General features: G+C 40.6%; 1 long non-coding RNA gene across 1 annotated transcript in view; it reads left to right on the top strand.

Moving 5' to 3' along the window:
* Window positions 1-1,628: 1,628 nt before the first annotated feature.
* Window positions 1,629-15,878, top strand: part of LOC147830602 (uncharacterized) — a 626,443-nt gene continuing 612,193 nt past the window's right edge. Inside the window, exon 1 of the long non-coding RNA XR_015448536.1 lies at window positions 1,629-2,617. This is a non-coding gene — a long non-coding RNA (uncharacterized LOC147830602). The remainder of the gene's footprint in view (window positions 2,618-15,878) is intronic.

Genomic DNA, 15,878 nt, shown 5'->3' with positions numbered 1-15,878 from the left:
AATAGATATACTGTTTGAGCAGCCATATTACTTCTTCTTGGTGTATTTGCACAAAAAATGAAATATTACTGTATAGCAATATATGCATACCCTAATTTATATCATGCAATTCACAATAGCTAAGTTGTAAAAACAGCCTAGATGCTCATTAATAGATGAATGGATAAAGAAAATGTGGCATATATACACAAAGGAGTATTACTGAGCCAGAAAGAACAAAATCATGCCATTTGTGGGAAAATAAATGAAAGTGGACACCGTCATGTTAAAAAATAAGTCACTCTCAGGAAGTTAAATTTCATGTTTTCTCTTATACAAGCTATCTCAAATAAAGTAATTAAAAATAAAAGAGAAATGACAGGAGGAAATCTGATTTTATTATATGTGCTGCCGAAGCGAGCACAACAAATCTGAAAAGGAAGAAATCTGAAGTTAGACTTTTAGAAATAGGTAAGGGGGTTGGAAAAGCGTGAAGGAAAAGGAAAAAGGGATAATGGAGATGAAAAACATAAAATTGTATTGTATGCATGTACCGACATACCAGAACAAATCCTCGAATTCTGTATTGCTAATATGCACTGATTTAAAAAGAGAAACCAGGTGTGGTGGCACATGCCTATAATCCCAGCACTCATGAAGCTGAGGCAGGAGGACTACAGTGAGTTCAAGGCCAGCCTAAACTACATAGTGAAACCATGTCTTGCAAAATAAAACCAGAAAAAAAAAATTAAAAAATGATAAATTTGAAAATTATTCCCCTAAAAACATTATGAAAATATATTTTATCAATCACTACTACGATATTGGTAATAAAGTTTTTTTTTTGAGACAAGCTCTCACTCTGTAATTCAGGTTGGCCTTGAACTCACTATGTAGCCCAGGCTGGCCTTGAAGTCACACTGACCCTTCTGTCTCAGCCTGCCTAGTGCCAAATGACAGCCCCCCCCCCCCCGCCCCCGGCCAGCAGAACAGAAAAATATCTCACAGCAGCTGTGACCTGTGTTCTTCACACCTGCAAGAAATGTACAACAGGAAGCCAAAAGAGGTTCCAGAAGAACATGTGCCCACTGCACCCAGCAACACCTGCAAGCCCGGATGCCCAGCAACCACAAGAGACATCCTGTACCCCAACAAATACCCCCTCCCCAAGTCTCAAAATTTTCTGCTTTCCCTGACAACTTCCCCTCCCCTCCCCAACTAACCCTATAAAAGTCTCCCCTTGCCCCAGCCTCAGTGCCAATAGCCACTTACACCTAAGCTCGAATAAACTCCAATGTTGCTTCAACTTGCCTGACTTGGTGGTCTTGGTCAAGCCTCAGTTTACCCTAACACCAAATAGTTTGTTTTTATTAAAAATTAAATTTCAATTCAATATTTTAATAGTATTATATAATGAATATATTGACAAAATAAAATTCTTCATTAATAATTTCTTAACCAAATATTGATATGAACCCAAATGCTATGTTCAAATAAAATTAAAATTTGTGTTTACTATCAGAACATTCAAATATAATTCAACTTTAATATTTTTATTATTATAACATTAAAATTATAGTTATAGGATTTAAATTTACCCTTCTCCTTTTTCTCTTGCGGTGCTAGGGACTGAACTCAGGGCCTTGCACATGCTGGACCAATGCTCTACTGATCTCCCAACCTGTTAGCTGTGTGATATGCTGAGCTCTTGTTCTCTAGCAATTGAAGAATGAGTTCTAGGAACAAGGGAGGTTAAGAGTAAGAAGATATTAAAAAAAAAAAAAAAAAAAAAAAAGAGGCCCAGGGATTTAGCTCAGTGGTTCTGCTGCCTGCCTCACAAACACAAGGTCCTGAGTTCGATTCCCAGTACCAAAAAAAAAGAGTAGGAAGCTATTTATTTATTTATTTAGGTACAGGGGATCGAACTCAGGACCTTGTGCTTATGAGGCAGGCTCGGTGCCACTGAGTTAAATCCCTGGCCCAGGAAGATATTTATTGATAGAAAAGCTCCTGAAGGGCAGGAGGGGAACTGGAGTGGGTAGCCTGGGGACCCCAGTTTACAGAGGAGTTTTATAGGGTGAAACCCACATGGGTACAATGTGGGCCACAGCCATGATCATTCAGTAAGGTTACAAGTACAGTCACTTAGGTAATGGTCCAATTGGGAAACAAGTCAAGTAATAAGTGTGGATGGAAAGAACAAAGATTCTCCTAGGAAGTGGTGGGTCCACAGGCTTCTGGTCACCCACCAGGGTGGTTGATGTCCATCTAGACTTTATTAGGCCCAGTGTTTGTTGTTTGAGGAAGTATGTAGGTCTGGTCATCTTGTCCTTACCTTGAGGCCCAGTTTCCAACCACTGTGTCTCTGGTCACAGCTGTGGTGTATTTCACTTTTGTCCTGACTCTCTTGAGGACCTAGCCCTATCTGACTGCCTATAACATTTCTACCTAACTCATCTGTCTATAATATATCACTGAGTCATACCCCCAGCCTCCATTTCTACTTTACATGTTTTAACATAATTCTGATTTTCCAAGATCTTCATGCTGCTTTTTCCCTTGTCTTCCAGACCTGACACCAGTCCACATCTAAAATCAGAGGCCGTTTGCTGTATGGGAGGTGCAGGAAGAAAGCTAAGTAGGTTTTATTATCAGTTATTTTAAAAAATATTTCAATTAAGAAGCTCAAAATTAAGTATGAATAGCCTAAGAATACAGACTTTATTAAATACAATATTTCTGTGCCTTTATTCCTGGGATCCTTTTCAGAACTCTTTCATATGCATCCAATCCTGACACACCAGCAACTGTTGGTTAAGCTGCCATCACTGAGACACTAATGGCCTGGGACACAATAACACCTGGTGGTAAATATTACTTTAGGCTAAAACCAGGAAAACTTGACATAAATAGCCAAAATCTTCATAATGGCATTCAGACCTTAAGATTTCCCTTACTTCCAACTTTTATATCCTATCATTTCTTCTTACCTTTGACCTTGCTGAGCTGAGATCGGGCATTCAGGGTGACATGGCCATATGCTAAGGTTGAGTGGGCCAAAAAAGTCTAGGTTCTTGTGTATAACAAGGAAAGCATTGCCAAGTGTATACTGTGTAATATGTAGTAAGAGTATTGGAGATCTTGGGGCAGCAGCAGGAACAGGTAGAAGGGTGAGGGTGGGGAGGGCCTTTGCAACTCAGGCTTTTAGTATTTTTAGGGTCAGGCATTCACTGGCCCCTGGTACCTCCCACTGTCTATCTTTACTGATGCCAGCAAGCTGCAGACTTCCTAAGTTTAACCCTGGATAATCGTCAGGGTGGTATTGTGTTTATGGTTGAATGGAGAGAAGGGCGGTGGCTCACACAACTTCCTTATCTTGGTGATATAGAGTGTATGATATAGGATGATATATGGACCTCCAAATAATATAAGGGTAATATTGTGACTTCCAACCTATTAGATATCCATTAAGCCAAGTTTGTGTTCAATTCTAGGAACAACAGAGGTTAAGAGCAGGAAATATTTATTGAGAGAAAGATAGCATCCATCTAAGAGATTGCCTGAGGACTCTACTTTTCAAGGAAGTTTTTAGAGCAAAACCACAGGGTGTGTGTGGGGGTATATGGTGGGACAAAACTATAGTCAACTAATAAGATTACAAGTAGAGTTGCTTAGTAACATTGATTGAATGGAGAAGCAAGTCACATAGCTGGAATACCTGGAATGAACAAGGACTTCCTGGAAAGGATGGGTCAAGGACCATTCCTAGAAAGGATGGGTTAAGGCCTTGGTCCCCCACTCAGGTGATTGATGCTTATTTAGAATATCAATTACTGCTGTTCATCCCTAGGGGAAGTATGTGGGTGTAGTCAGTTCTCTTTGTCTTGAAGCCTGGCCTTCAATGGATGCACCTACAGCCAGTTTCGAAGTGTCCTTATCTATGCATTGACTTCTTGGAGGGCCCAGGCCTGTCTGACTGCCTATAATATTTCTAACTAATTTAGCTGTCTATATTAGGGTTATGGAAGCATGGAGAACCATTAGGGTGGCGTGGTCATTATAGTTGAATGAAGGAAAAGGAGTGACTCAGCTCCTTTGTTTCTTTTCTTTTCTTTTTTCCCCTCAGTATCAGGAATTGAACTCAGGGCCTTGATCTAAATTCCTGGTCTTTGTTTCTAACTGTACTATGTAGACTGTACTTTGCTGAGAAGTAATCTACTGTAGCACTTTCTTCAAATTCCTTAGGATATAATACACCACATATGTGTAGAAATAAATAGGGCAAGGTTAGGGTATAGCTCAGTGGTAGGGTGCTTGCCTAGCTTATGTGAAGCCCTGGGTTTGATCCCTAGCATGGTATAAAAAAAAGTGAAAAAAGAAATTAATGTACATATAAATAAATATTTACATATATTTGTAGAACATTTATGGTCCTATATGTCAGGTAAAAGGCCAAAGACCAAGACCAGACCAGGCCACAACAAGCCTTTATTAGGGGAATGGATCTGCTGGGCGGTCTCTGAACAAAGGAGAGACAAAAGCAATATGGCCGGGGCAGGGAGAGTCTTTTATAGAGACTGGGGTGGGGTTTGTAGGGGCTGAGGCGGGGTTGAGTGAGGTAGGGACTAGGGAATGGAGGAGCCGGTGACGTCACTAGGTGGTAGGAGGTGAGCGAGTATTAGGTTACTCTCTAGGCGGGAACAGGGCCATGCTGGGAAGAAGGGTTTGTTCTTTGGTGGGAGCAACCATCTTGGCATGATGTCACACAGGGGAGGGGGCAAGGCACCATAGGAAGAGGGCAGCTACTATACATAATAGCTGCTGGGGTAGTGGGAGACCTATCACTATATATGACAAGTATTTTTATATGTGGATCCTGCCCTGGGATCCTGTGTTGCAGTGAACAGGCTGATATTATTCGGGCTCCTGTGTAGGATGAGGAGAGAATTGCCAAGTGCACACAGAGTAGTAGGCAGTAAGCACCTGCATTTACCGAAGATCCTGGGAAGCTGTGCTCAGGGTAAATCAGTGCCAACGAAGTATATAGCACAGACTAAGAAGGTGCCAGAGTAATAGAAAAGGCACAGCACATGGTGGCATTCTGGTCTTAGTTATCTTTATGACACATAGTACATATTTATGAGCCTGTAAGGAGGTGAGAGTAGGTTGAAAGTGAACAAAGGTCAAGCTAGAAGCTCCAGCTTGCCTAGAGCATCAGTGATCTTCTGAGCTTTTGGTATTTTATTTTCTACTTCTCTTAGTACACTGGAAGGGAGAATGACCCTAGAGAGCTGTTTAAATGTGAATGCAGGGAAGGAAGTGACTTCCTCAGCTTTATTATTTTTAACTGTACTTCCTGGACACCATTACTCCAGTGTCTGGGGAGGTCTGAGATTTTGAGAGATTTCCCACTGGATTTATTTGCTGTTTTAGTCCATAACTCCTTAGCGCATGAGTGTCTGGTGCTATACAGTGGGAATAAGATGATGTCTCTGCCTTATTGGCCTTGCAATAGAGTGCAAAGAGTGATGCAGAAGTACACGGAGGGCCGCACTCGAGGTAGCTCAGTGATACAGTGCTTACTTACCATGCATGAGGCCCCGGGCTCAAGCCCCAGCAATGGGGACAAAAGAAAAGAAAAAGAAAAGAAGAGGAGAGAAGAGGAGAGGAGAGAAGAGAAGAGAAGAGAAGACACATGGAATAAATATGGAGATAAAATGATTCAGCCAGTGTCTTCTTCATCTCCTTTGCCAATAACCCAATTGCCCAAGTTCTCCAGCATCTAGGAGTTTGGGAGCTCTCTAGTGTACTATTCAGTGTTTGATAATTTCCCCAACCTTTCTACAGGGGTTTAGCTACTTGGCTTGGGGGAGCTTCTGGCCTTTAGCACTGTTTGATTTATGACCTTGAGTCAATAGTTAGGCCTGAGTTTTTACATTTAAAGATATTTTTAAAAGTTTAAAGATATTAAGACTTGATTCACTAAATTTTTTCTAAAGAGACATGTACTTTTATACTTTTGTAGGTATCTATTCAGCTTAGCATTTAATGTCTAGGTTTTTTTCAAGTCTTTTTATTTTATTGGTATATTTTAGATAAAACTAAAAAAAAAATTCAGCAAGGATCCATGCTAGGAGGTAATAAAAGAGACTGAGGAAGCATGGTTACCAGGTGAAGGATCTGTTGTTCGGATGGAGGGCTTTGCCTCTGGGGTCCTGATCCTGGGTCCCTAACCAGTCACAGGAGCGTGCTCCTCCTTCCCTGACAGTCTGAACAACCCTGTCAAATGCCTCATTTATAACAACAATTTAAGGATATTTTAAAATTTAATTTTGCAGTGCTGGGGGTTGAACCCAGGGCCTGTGCACTGAGCTACATCCCTAGCTTTTTAAAACTTTAAAAAATTTTGAGACAGGTCTCACTAAGTTGCCCAGACTGGGCTTGAACTTGCCTCAGCCTCCCAGAATGTTGGGATTCCTGAATGCACCACCACAGCTGACTGATTTTGAGCTTATTACATCTATTCTTCTTGTGCTTATGTTTTGTTCTATCCTTTAGAACACACAGAATAGAGTTGTAATAATTATTTAATGCCCTTGTGTCCTAGCACCTGTATTATTTTTAGACCTGTGTCAATTGACTTTCTCTTCAAGATGGATCAGTTTCCTACTATTGTGCATTTATAGTAATTTTTGATTGGGTGCCAAAAGCTGTTGAATTGACTTTTTTGGGGATGGCTATTTTATAATTTTAGAAAACGATTGCACTTATGTGACCCATTCAATTATTTGGAAAGTACGTGATCCTTGTGAGGTTTGGTTTAAGGGGTGTTAGGTAGGTTAAAATATGTAGCTGTTAGCATGGGATGGGTGTGGGATGGCAGCCTTCTGTTGCTGTGACCAAGTACCCGAGGAAAACGAAGGTAGAAAGATGTATTTTAGCTTATGGTTTCAGGCTGTGGTTTGCCAGCTCCATGCTTTAGGCCTTCAGTGAGGCAGCAGCATCACCTGGGAGGGTGTGGCAGAGGAAAGCTGCTCACCTTGTGATGGTCAGGAAGCAGAGAGGGAAAGAAGCCAGAGAGAAGGCGGCCGGGAGGAGGCACAGTCTGGGTTAATGCTGATTGTCAACTTGATTGGACTGAGACACCGAGGAGACTAGGAAAGCACCCTTCTGTGTGTGTTTCTGCAGGGGCCTTTCTAGAGATGATTGGTGTGTAGGCCAGCAGCTGAGGGGGCAGACTGCCCTGCTAGTGGGAGGCACTATCCAATAGGCTTGCAACCCAGTGGAACGAAAAGTGGATGAAGGAGGAAGTGTGCCAACACTTGCAAGCTCAGCGCACCTTGAGCAGGTGCAGTGTTTGGTGCTGTCATCGCCTGTGGACATCAGACTCTAGCTTCTTCAGCCTTTCTATGCACACTTACTCCCATGGCTTTCCAGGGAGCTTCCAGCCTTCAGTATTGGACTGGAGCTACATCCTTAGTCCCTGCTGCTCTGAGGCTTCCAGCTTGTTGGACTGAGCAGCTATCGATCTTCTGGCTCTCTAGCATGCAGGTGGCCACTGTGGACTATCCAGCTTCTGACCTTGTGAATCAATCTAATAAATCCCCTTATATACTTCTCTGGCTCTGTCTCTCTCTGTGTCTCTCTCTCTTCCACTTGGTCCATTGGGGAAATCCTAGCCAATAAAGTCCCCAAGTTCAGGGCTTCATGACCCATTCCCTTCAACTAGGCCCCACTTCCTAAGTTTTCACCACCTCCCAACAGTGCCATCAAGTAATGATCTCCTCGGTGGATTAATGCCCTGTGAAGTTAGAGCCTTTCTGATCCAATCACCTGAAAGCCCCATCTCTGAAGCCATGAGACTTGGGCATCTTAGATCTAACCATGGGGTCAGCCTTCTTCCTGTTTCCGGGTGAGTGCCAGGAGATGGACATCCCTGCCTCATCCCTGGGCCTTGGCCTCAGGGGGACTGAGAAGTCTTGGCCCTTCACCTTGGAGCTGTTTCCTTCATTCTGTGGAAGAGCAGAAGCTACTAAGGGAAGAGTGGTGGGGGGAAGAGGCTGCATTTCATGCTTTTGCTTCTGCTAGAGAATTGGACAAGCTGCCTGCAGACCTGCATCTTGGTTTGAGATCCAACTCACATTTGGGATCATCAAGTCCTCATTTTTAATCCACCCATGACTCTTGGATGATTATGTCTTCATGTAAATGAGCCAGAGATGGCTCGTATACTTCTTTACAGCAGGCTGGATCATTAGCTCAAAAGCCCACTCATGTCAAACTTAGATTTTTACATATCCACTTGCTTTAATTATGGCCCCATACACATCCTTTTTAACCATCTAGGGCTGACCTGCTTTGCATACACATCTGCGAGCTCTAATAAGATACAGCGGATGTACAGAAGATCCCAAGACACTGCACTGTGAGCTCCAACCCAGAGTCCTTGTTGTATCGTTGTGCATTTCAGCAGACTCCTGTGTCCTCTCTGGTCCTGCTCTCTGGAGTGCTTGTCCCTTTTTCTGGGTGTGACCCTGTGCCCTTGACTCTGGATGGTCTCATGCTGTGAGGGATAGCCCTTCACTGTGGCCTTGTCAAAGCATTGTCCAGAGAGAGCGTGCTGTGTGCTGTTGCCACTCTGTGGTGTTCTCTCTCTCTCTCTCTCTCTCTCTCTCTCTCTCTCTCTCTCCCGTCTCTCTCCTGTGCTGGGCATGAAACACCTGAGTACTCTACAGTTGAACCGTATCCCCATTTTAATTTTATTTTATGATTTATTTATTTTAATTAATTTCTTTAATTTTGAGACAAAGTCTCACTAAGTTATCTAGGCTAACCTTGAACTGGCAATTCTGCCTCAGCTTCCCTAGTAGCTGGGATTATGGGCCTTTGGCACCACCATACCTAGCTGAAATTCCTATTTCCGAGCAACATTTTATTCTTAAGGATTCTAGTGGATGGATCAAAGTTAAATTAGAAAGACTAATATAGTACTGATTAACAACTACATGGACAGGGGATTTAGCTCAGTGCTTCCACCGCCTGCCTTGCAAGCGGAAGGACCCGAGTTCGATCCTCAGTTCAAAAAAAAAAAAAAAAACAAACGAAAAGAAATTACGTATATTAAGAATACCCATCCGATATATTTTCTGAAGAGGCATTTTTATAAAGGGGGCAGGTAGGCAAGCCATTTCCCCCACTTCTTTTTCTTTCAGTGTTGAGGATTGAATCTAGGACCTTGTGCATGCTGGGCAAGCCCTCTACCTTTGAGCCACATCCTTATTCCTTTAATTTTTTTTTTTTTTGTTCTGTTCTGGGGATCAAACTCAGGACCTTGTGGTTGTGAGGCAGGTACAACGCTAAACATTTTTTAGTCATGGTCTAAATTGCCTAGGCTGGCTTCAAACTTGTGATCTTCCTGCCTCAGCCTCCCAGGTAGCTGAGATTACAGGCATGCAGATGGTGCCCAGCTCTACCCCTCGCCCTTCGATTCTGGTGTCTTCTTTATTTGGTCTCCTGTGAGGGGCCAGCAGGTTTCCTTGTCTTTGGAGTTTTGGCTGTACCAGACCTTGAGATACCAGTCTGAGAATTTCCAGGCTCTGATCGCTTTCCTGTGAAGATAGAGAAGGGTATTTGCGTCCTCTGGTGGCCATAGGTAGAATGTCACTCTCCTTTCTAATAATGTTGATTACAATAGTAAAGCGAAACCACTTTAAAATTGAAATGCTTCCACTTCCTGACAGATATTTTATTTAAAGTAATTTCTGTGAACATAAATTCCAGTTATGTTAGACAATTAAAAAAATATATATAATTTTATGTTTTTGGTACCGGGGATCGACCTCAGCACCTTGCACTTGCGAGGCAGGTGTCGGAACCACTGAGCTAAATCTCTGGCCCTACATACTTTATATATTTTAATTAAATGAACACATGACATTAGTGGATTGATAGAAGTAATAAACCCGTATCTCCAATATAAAGTAGTATTTCACAGGATGTATCTTCCAGAGATATTTCTGTAAAAAGGACAATTAAAGTGGCTTTGACATTTAATTTTTATTTTTCAATTAAATTTATTTTAAACAAATGTGTCTAAGAATTGCACATGTTTATGGGGGTACCATGTTATGTTTGGAGTTAAATTTTTTTAATAGTTCATGTTTGCAGTACATAATAATTACATTCATTGTGGGGAACTGGTATATGCACATAACATATCTTAATTCTTTTTACTTTCCCTTCCTCTCTCTTTCTTCTCTCCTTCCTTCTCTTGGTCCCATTCCCATTTGCAAAATTTCTATCTTCTTGCTTTTTAATATCTTTTATTTTGCTCTTTATTTATTTGTAATTTGGGTATCTCATATAAAAGAAACTATGTTATACTTAATCTTGTGGTCTGATTTATTTCACTTAACATTATGGTCTCAAGGTGTATCCATTTTCCCCATGAGGATAAATGACTCAAATTTATCCTTCTTTGTGCAGAGTAGTACTCTGTTCTGTGTAAACACATTTTCTTTATCCATTTGTCTGTTGATGGACATACACGCAGTTTCCAAATTTAGTGATTTTGGATCCAACACAAGACCTTGTGCATGCTAGGCAAGCATGCTGCCACTAAGCAACCTCTCCAGCTCTAGTTTCTACATTTTTAGACAATTTAATTCCCAGTGGTTACTATAGCATTATAATGACAAAAGTAATTCCCTGCCACCATTTATTTCTTGGCAATAGTTAGGGAGGCCACACATAGCCTGTTTAATTTAGATGTACTTGTTGGCTTTGCCAAAGAGAAGTTGACGACCTGTAGTGAGTGAATGACAGATGCTGCTGACAGTATTTGTGTTAGAGTCTGAATCTACCCAGTTCCTTTTCATGTGCCTCAAACATGGGAATCCATACATCTTTATTTGAAGCAGTGAGGTGTGTTGTGTGGGTTAAGAAGCACATTTATATTTTTGTTCTACTTTTCTTGTTCTCTATGAAATAAGTTGCAATATTCTAAAATCAGCTTTTGATATCATAATGTTATTTTAAAATGTGACAATTCAGATTTAGTAATGTGAACGGAAATAATTCTATGTTCTAGTTTTTTTTTTTTTTTTTTTTTGAAACAGGGTCTTGCTATGTAGTTCAGGCTGGCCTTGAACTCATTATGTAGCTCAGGCTGGCCTCAAACTCATATTGATCCTCCTGCATCAGCCTTTCGAGTGCTGGGACTACAGATGAGCACCACCATGCCTGGCCAATGTTCTTTTTCATACAAAATGTATGTAACGATGGGAATTTCCATTCTATATTTGTTTTGCTCCCTCTCTGGAATGTTCCCAAATGTCCCCTAGGATAGCACTGTGCTCATGAAGGTGAGGCCAAAGCTCAGCCTTTCCTACTTCCTTGCCCTCTCCGGGGTGGCCTCTAGTGTGAGGATCTCTGTATTTCCCAGCCCCTCTGCCCTGCAGGACAGATGGGGAATCATTTGGGGGCAGAGTTGGTTGATGTGGAAGCGGGAGAAGGTGGCAGTGAGTATGGCAGGGGAAGGAAAGTGATGTCTGTTTCTGAAGGAGGGAAGGACCAGCTCAGATACCTGGAAGGAGTGGTCCTGAGGTGAATGGCCAGGGCCACCAGGTACCTGGACACTGGCTTTTCCCTCTGTTCCCTTTTCTCTGCTCACTGGGATTCCACTATTTCTTTTTTCTTTTGAGAGAGGGTCTCACTATGGAGTTCAGGCTGACCTTGAATTCACAGTGATCCTTCTGCCTCGGCATCCCAAGTGCTGGGATTCTACTATTTCTGTACAGTTTTATTTTCCCTCCAGTCCTGGAGTTTGAAACCAGAGCCTTCACAATATGTTACACCCCTAGCCCTTTATTTTTTATTTTGAGACAGGGTCTTGCTAAGTCACTAAGTTGTCCAGGCTGGGCTTGAACTTCCCATCTTCCTGCCTCAGCCTCCCAGAGTGCTGAGATTACAGGTTAGTTACATCTTTTTGATTGATTGATAGATATTGTCATACTTATAAAATATCTTATTTTTCTACATAGCAATTTTTATCTTAAACTACTGAGCTACACTTCCAGTCCTTTTTTCAATCTTTTATGTTCTACCTGTTTGTGTCTTTGAATGTACAATATTTTTTATTGTAAACAGAATATAGTAGTATTAATTAATTAATTAATTAATTTGGTACCAGGGATCGAACTCAGGACCTTGTGCTTGTGAGGCAGGCGTTGGCACCACTGAGCTAAAACCCTGGCCCTAGTAGTATTATTTTAAAATAGTATTAATACTATTAATATTCATTCTGTCAATCTCTCAGTCTCTTTGACAGTTTAATCCATTTCCATTGCTACTGAGGATTCTTTTTTCCATGGTGCAGTTCATTTTCTATATATGTTATGTCTGTTGTGGTCCTTAGTTTTTGATTACTGCATAGGCTTGTGTTAAAAAAAGATATTTCATAGTATATAATTTTAATTACTTTTTTATTGCTTTCACTTTTAGCTATTTTATTACTGGTTGTCTTGAATATTATACTTATTTATTACAGTCAAGTTCAATATCACATGAACTTTATTTCAGTAGACTATAACAAGTTTTCTCCTATATAATTTTATCTCCTTTTATGCTATTTTCTTTTTCTTTTTTTGGTACCCAGGATCAAACTCAGGACCTTGCGCTTGTGAGGCAAGCATGGCACCATTGAGCTAAATCCCTGGCCCCTTTATGCTATTTTTAATACCTAAGATCTTTACATATTGATACCTATCAGTACAGGGTAGAAATATATTTATATTATCTTTTATATTTACCTGTGAAATTACCATTACCAGTACGCTTTGTTTCTTTATGTTGGTCTGAGTTACTGCCAAATGTCCTTAGCTTTTACTAAAAGAATCCCTCTATTATTTCTTATAGGATGGATGTGTATAATGGCTTATATCTAGATTTTCTCCCAAACCTCAACCACTCCTAGGTGGGGCTTTTTGGAGGTGGCTGGACCTAGGGTGTGTGATAGTAGAATTAAGGGTGTCTGATAACTAAATGGGTTTAGCATAGTTCTGAGTGTGGATAATAGAAGCCCACTCTGGATGTGGGTGGCACCAATCAGTAGGCTTATAACCTGGAAGGAATAAAGAAAGAGAAGGAAGGCAGGCTTGCTACTTGCTGCTTTCTGCCTGCCTTGCCATGGACTGTTTCTCTGCTGTGTTGCTGTGCCATGCCACCCTGCCTTGGAGCCATTTGACTGGATTGAAACCTTTACAAACTGAGCTGAAATAAACCTTTCTTCCTTTAACTTTGGGTGTTGGATATTTTGTCTCAGTGAGAAAAGTAACTAAGACAATATCCTAGCAATGAATTCTCTATTTTCTTTTTCAGTCTGGGAGTTTTAAAATTTCCTTCTTCATGTCTGAAGGATAGGATTGCCGTGTACAGAATTCTTTTTTTTTTTTTTTTGCTTAAATTCTTTTTAAAAAAATAACTTTATTATCAAACACACACACATACAGAAATTAAAACCATTCAAAGAAGAACAATGCAAGGTAAAAAAACTACAATAATATTCAAATGCAGTAGAACTCAACCAAAACAAAACTGAAAAGCACTTAAACATTTTTCCATATAACTTAAAAAAAATCTCAAGTACTAACCAGACACCAGAGGATGTGATTTGTTTCTGAAAGATCCCCCAAACCAACACTGAACAAATAGTGGTCTGGAAAAAAACTCCAGTTAACTAGCAAACTCCACATAAGCCAGACTTCTCCCTAATTTAAATTTCGATCCAGTCATATGACACATGATGGAAACAAAAATCCGAGAAATATGTTGTTAGGCCATTTCATCTGTGTGTATCCTTATTTACACTTTCAGTTTCTCACACTAGAGAAACTATTCGGTATATACACATCTGTGTCCTATGTATTTCACTTAAGAGGATGGCCTCAACATGCATCTGTTTAGCTATAAATGTCTCTAGTTTCTGGTTCTTTATGGCTGAGTACTAAATTCTTTTATTGGTACATTTTAGGTATACAATACATTTACATTCATCATTGGGATCTTGTACCTGTACATGACGTATCTTGGTTCTTATTTTTCCATTACCTGTGCACCCTTCACCCCCTCCACCCTTCCCTATTTACACAGACTTTGTTTCCATTTTTCTCTTTTCTCATAATTTTTCCTTTCCCTTCTTTCCTGTCCCCTTCCCCTCCCACTTCCCCTACCCCTTTGGACCTTTTCTTCCTATTTCAAATTATCAATTATTTGTTTTAATCATTTAAATCCTTATTTATTTAATCCTTATTTATTTCAGTTTCTCACACTAGAGAAACCATTTGGTATTTATACATGTGTGTCCTATTTATTTCACTTAAGAGTATGGTGTACAGAATTCTTTAAAAATTTTTTTTAATTTTTAATTTTTCAGAATTCTTGATTGAAAGTCTTTTATTTTCATTTCTTCAAACATATCTTCCCACTGTCTTGTGTTCTTCTTGGTTCTGGTGAGAAATAAGCTGTTAATATTATCGAGAAGCTATTGTGCCTCACTTGCTGATATCAAGAATCTTTGTCTTCACCCTTTAAGAGATTGATTATGATTTACTGTGGTATGAACTCATTAAATTTACTCTATGTGATGTTTATTGACTTACTTGGATATGTAAGTTAATGGTTTTTATCACATTTGGGAAGTTTCAAGCTTTTATTTCATCAAATATTTTGGACTTTTCTCTCCTCTCCTTTTGGGTCTCTCCAATACTACTGTCTGTAATTTTCCATGAGTGTCTAAGACTCATGTCCCTCATGTTTCTCTGCTCCTTAGACTGGATAATCTCAATTCACTAGTTTTGAAGTTTGCTGATTTTTTTTCTTATCTCTTCTTAAATTTGCTACTGAAAACCTCTACTGAAATTTTCATTTCTGCTATGTAATTCAGGCTGGCATTGAACTCACTGTGTAGCCTAGGCTGGCCTCAAGCTCACAGCCATCCTCCTGCCTCAGCCTTCCAAGTGCTAGGATTATAGGTAAGAACTACCACACTTAGCTAATATTTTTACTTCACTGTTAAATTTTTTTTTTACTAGGGATAACTCGGGTCCTTGCGCCTGCGGGGCAGGTGGCAGAACCACTGAGCTAAATCCCCAGCCCTTCACTGTTAAAATTTTCGGTTTCAGAATGCTTATTACTTATATTCCTTTTTATAATTTCTGTTCCTTTGTTCATATTTTCTATTTGGTGAGATATACTGTATTTTTGGTGGTCTTTGAATATAATTTAAAAAATGAGCTGGTGCGGTGGGGCATGCCTGTAATCCCATCACTCAGGTGGGTGAGGCAGGAGGATTGCCATGAGTTCGAGGCCAGCTTGAGCTACATAATGAGTTCAAGACCAGCCTAAACAATATAGTGAGACTCTGTTTCAAAACACAAAAACAAACAAGTCTTTCCTAGTAAGTCCAGCCTCTGGGCTTTCATGGGAAAGGTATCAGTCAGCTTTTCATTGCTATGGCAAAATAGCTGAGAATAACAACTGAAAGGAGGGAAGGTTTATTTTGGATGCTTGGCACCATTGTTTCTGGGCCTGTGAAAGGCCATGCATCCTGGCAGAAGGGTGTGGTGAAGCCAAACTGCTCAGTCCATGGCAGTCAGGAAGCAGAACAAGGCAGCAGTGCCAGAGAGGCAGGGGCCAGGGGCCAGATATGGCACCAAGGTCATGCCTTCATGATCGAACCCAGACAGAAAGAAGCATGATTTACAAATTCCCCAGATACCTCTAAAGCCATCTAAACTGATAATCTAGGCTGGGCATGGTGGCGCATGCCTGAGAAATCAGTATCTTTGCAGAGCTTTCTGGAGCTGGGCACCTGCTAGGCATACCTGAGATCTAGATCCCAA

The sequence above is a fragment of the Heterocephalus glaber genome, unplaced genomic scaffold (assembly GCF_053883595.1).
Source record: "Heterocephalus glaber isolate CG9 unplaced genomic scaffold, H.glaber_assembly_v1.0 deba00000071, whole genome shotgun sequence".
In the NCBI taxonomy this organism is placed as follows: Eukaryota; Metazoa; Chordata; class Mammalia; order Rodentia; family Bathyergidae; genus Heterocephalus; species Heterocephalus glaber.
Note: the sequence above shows the minus strand (reverse complement) of the source record. Positions and strands in the feature narration are given on the sequence as shown.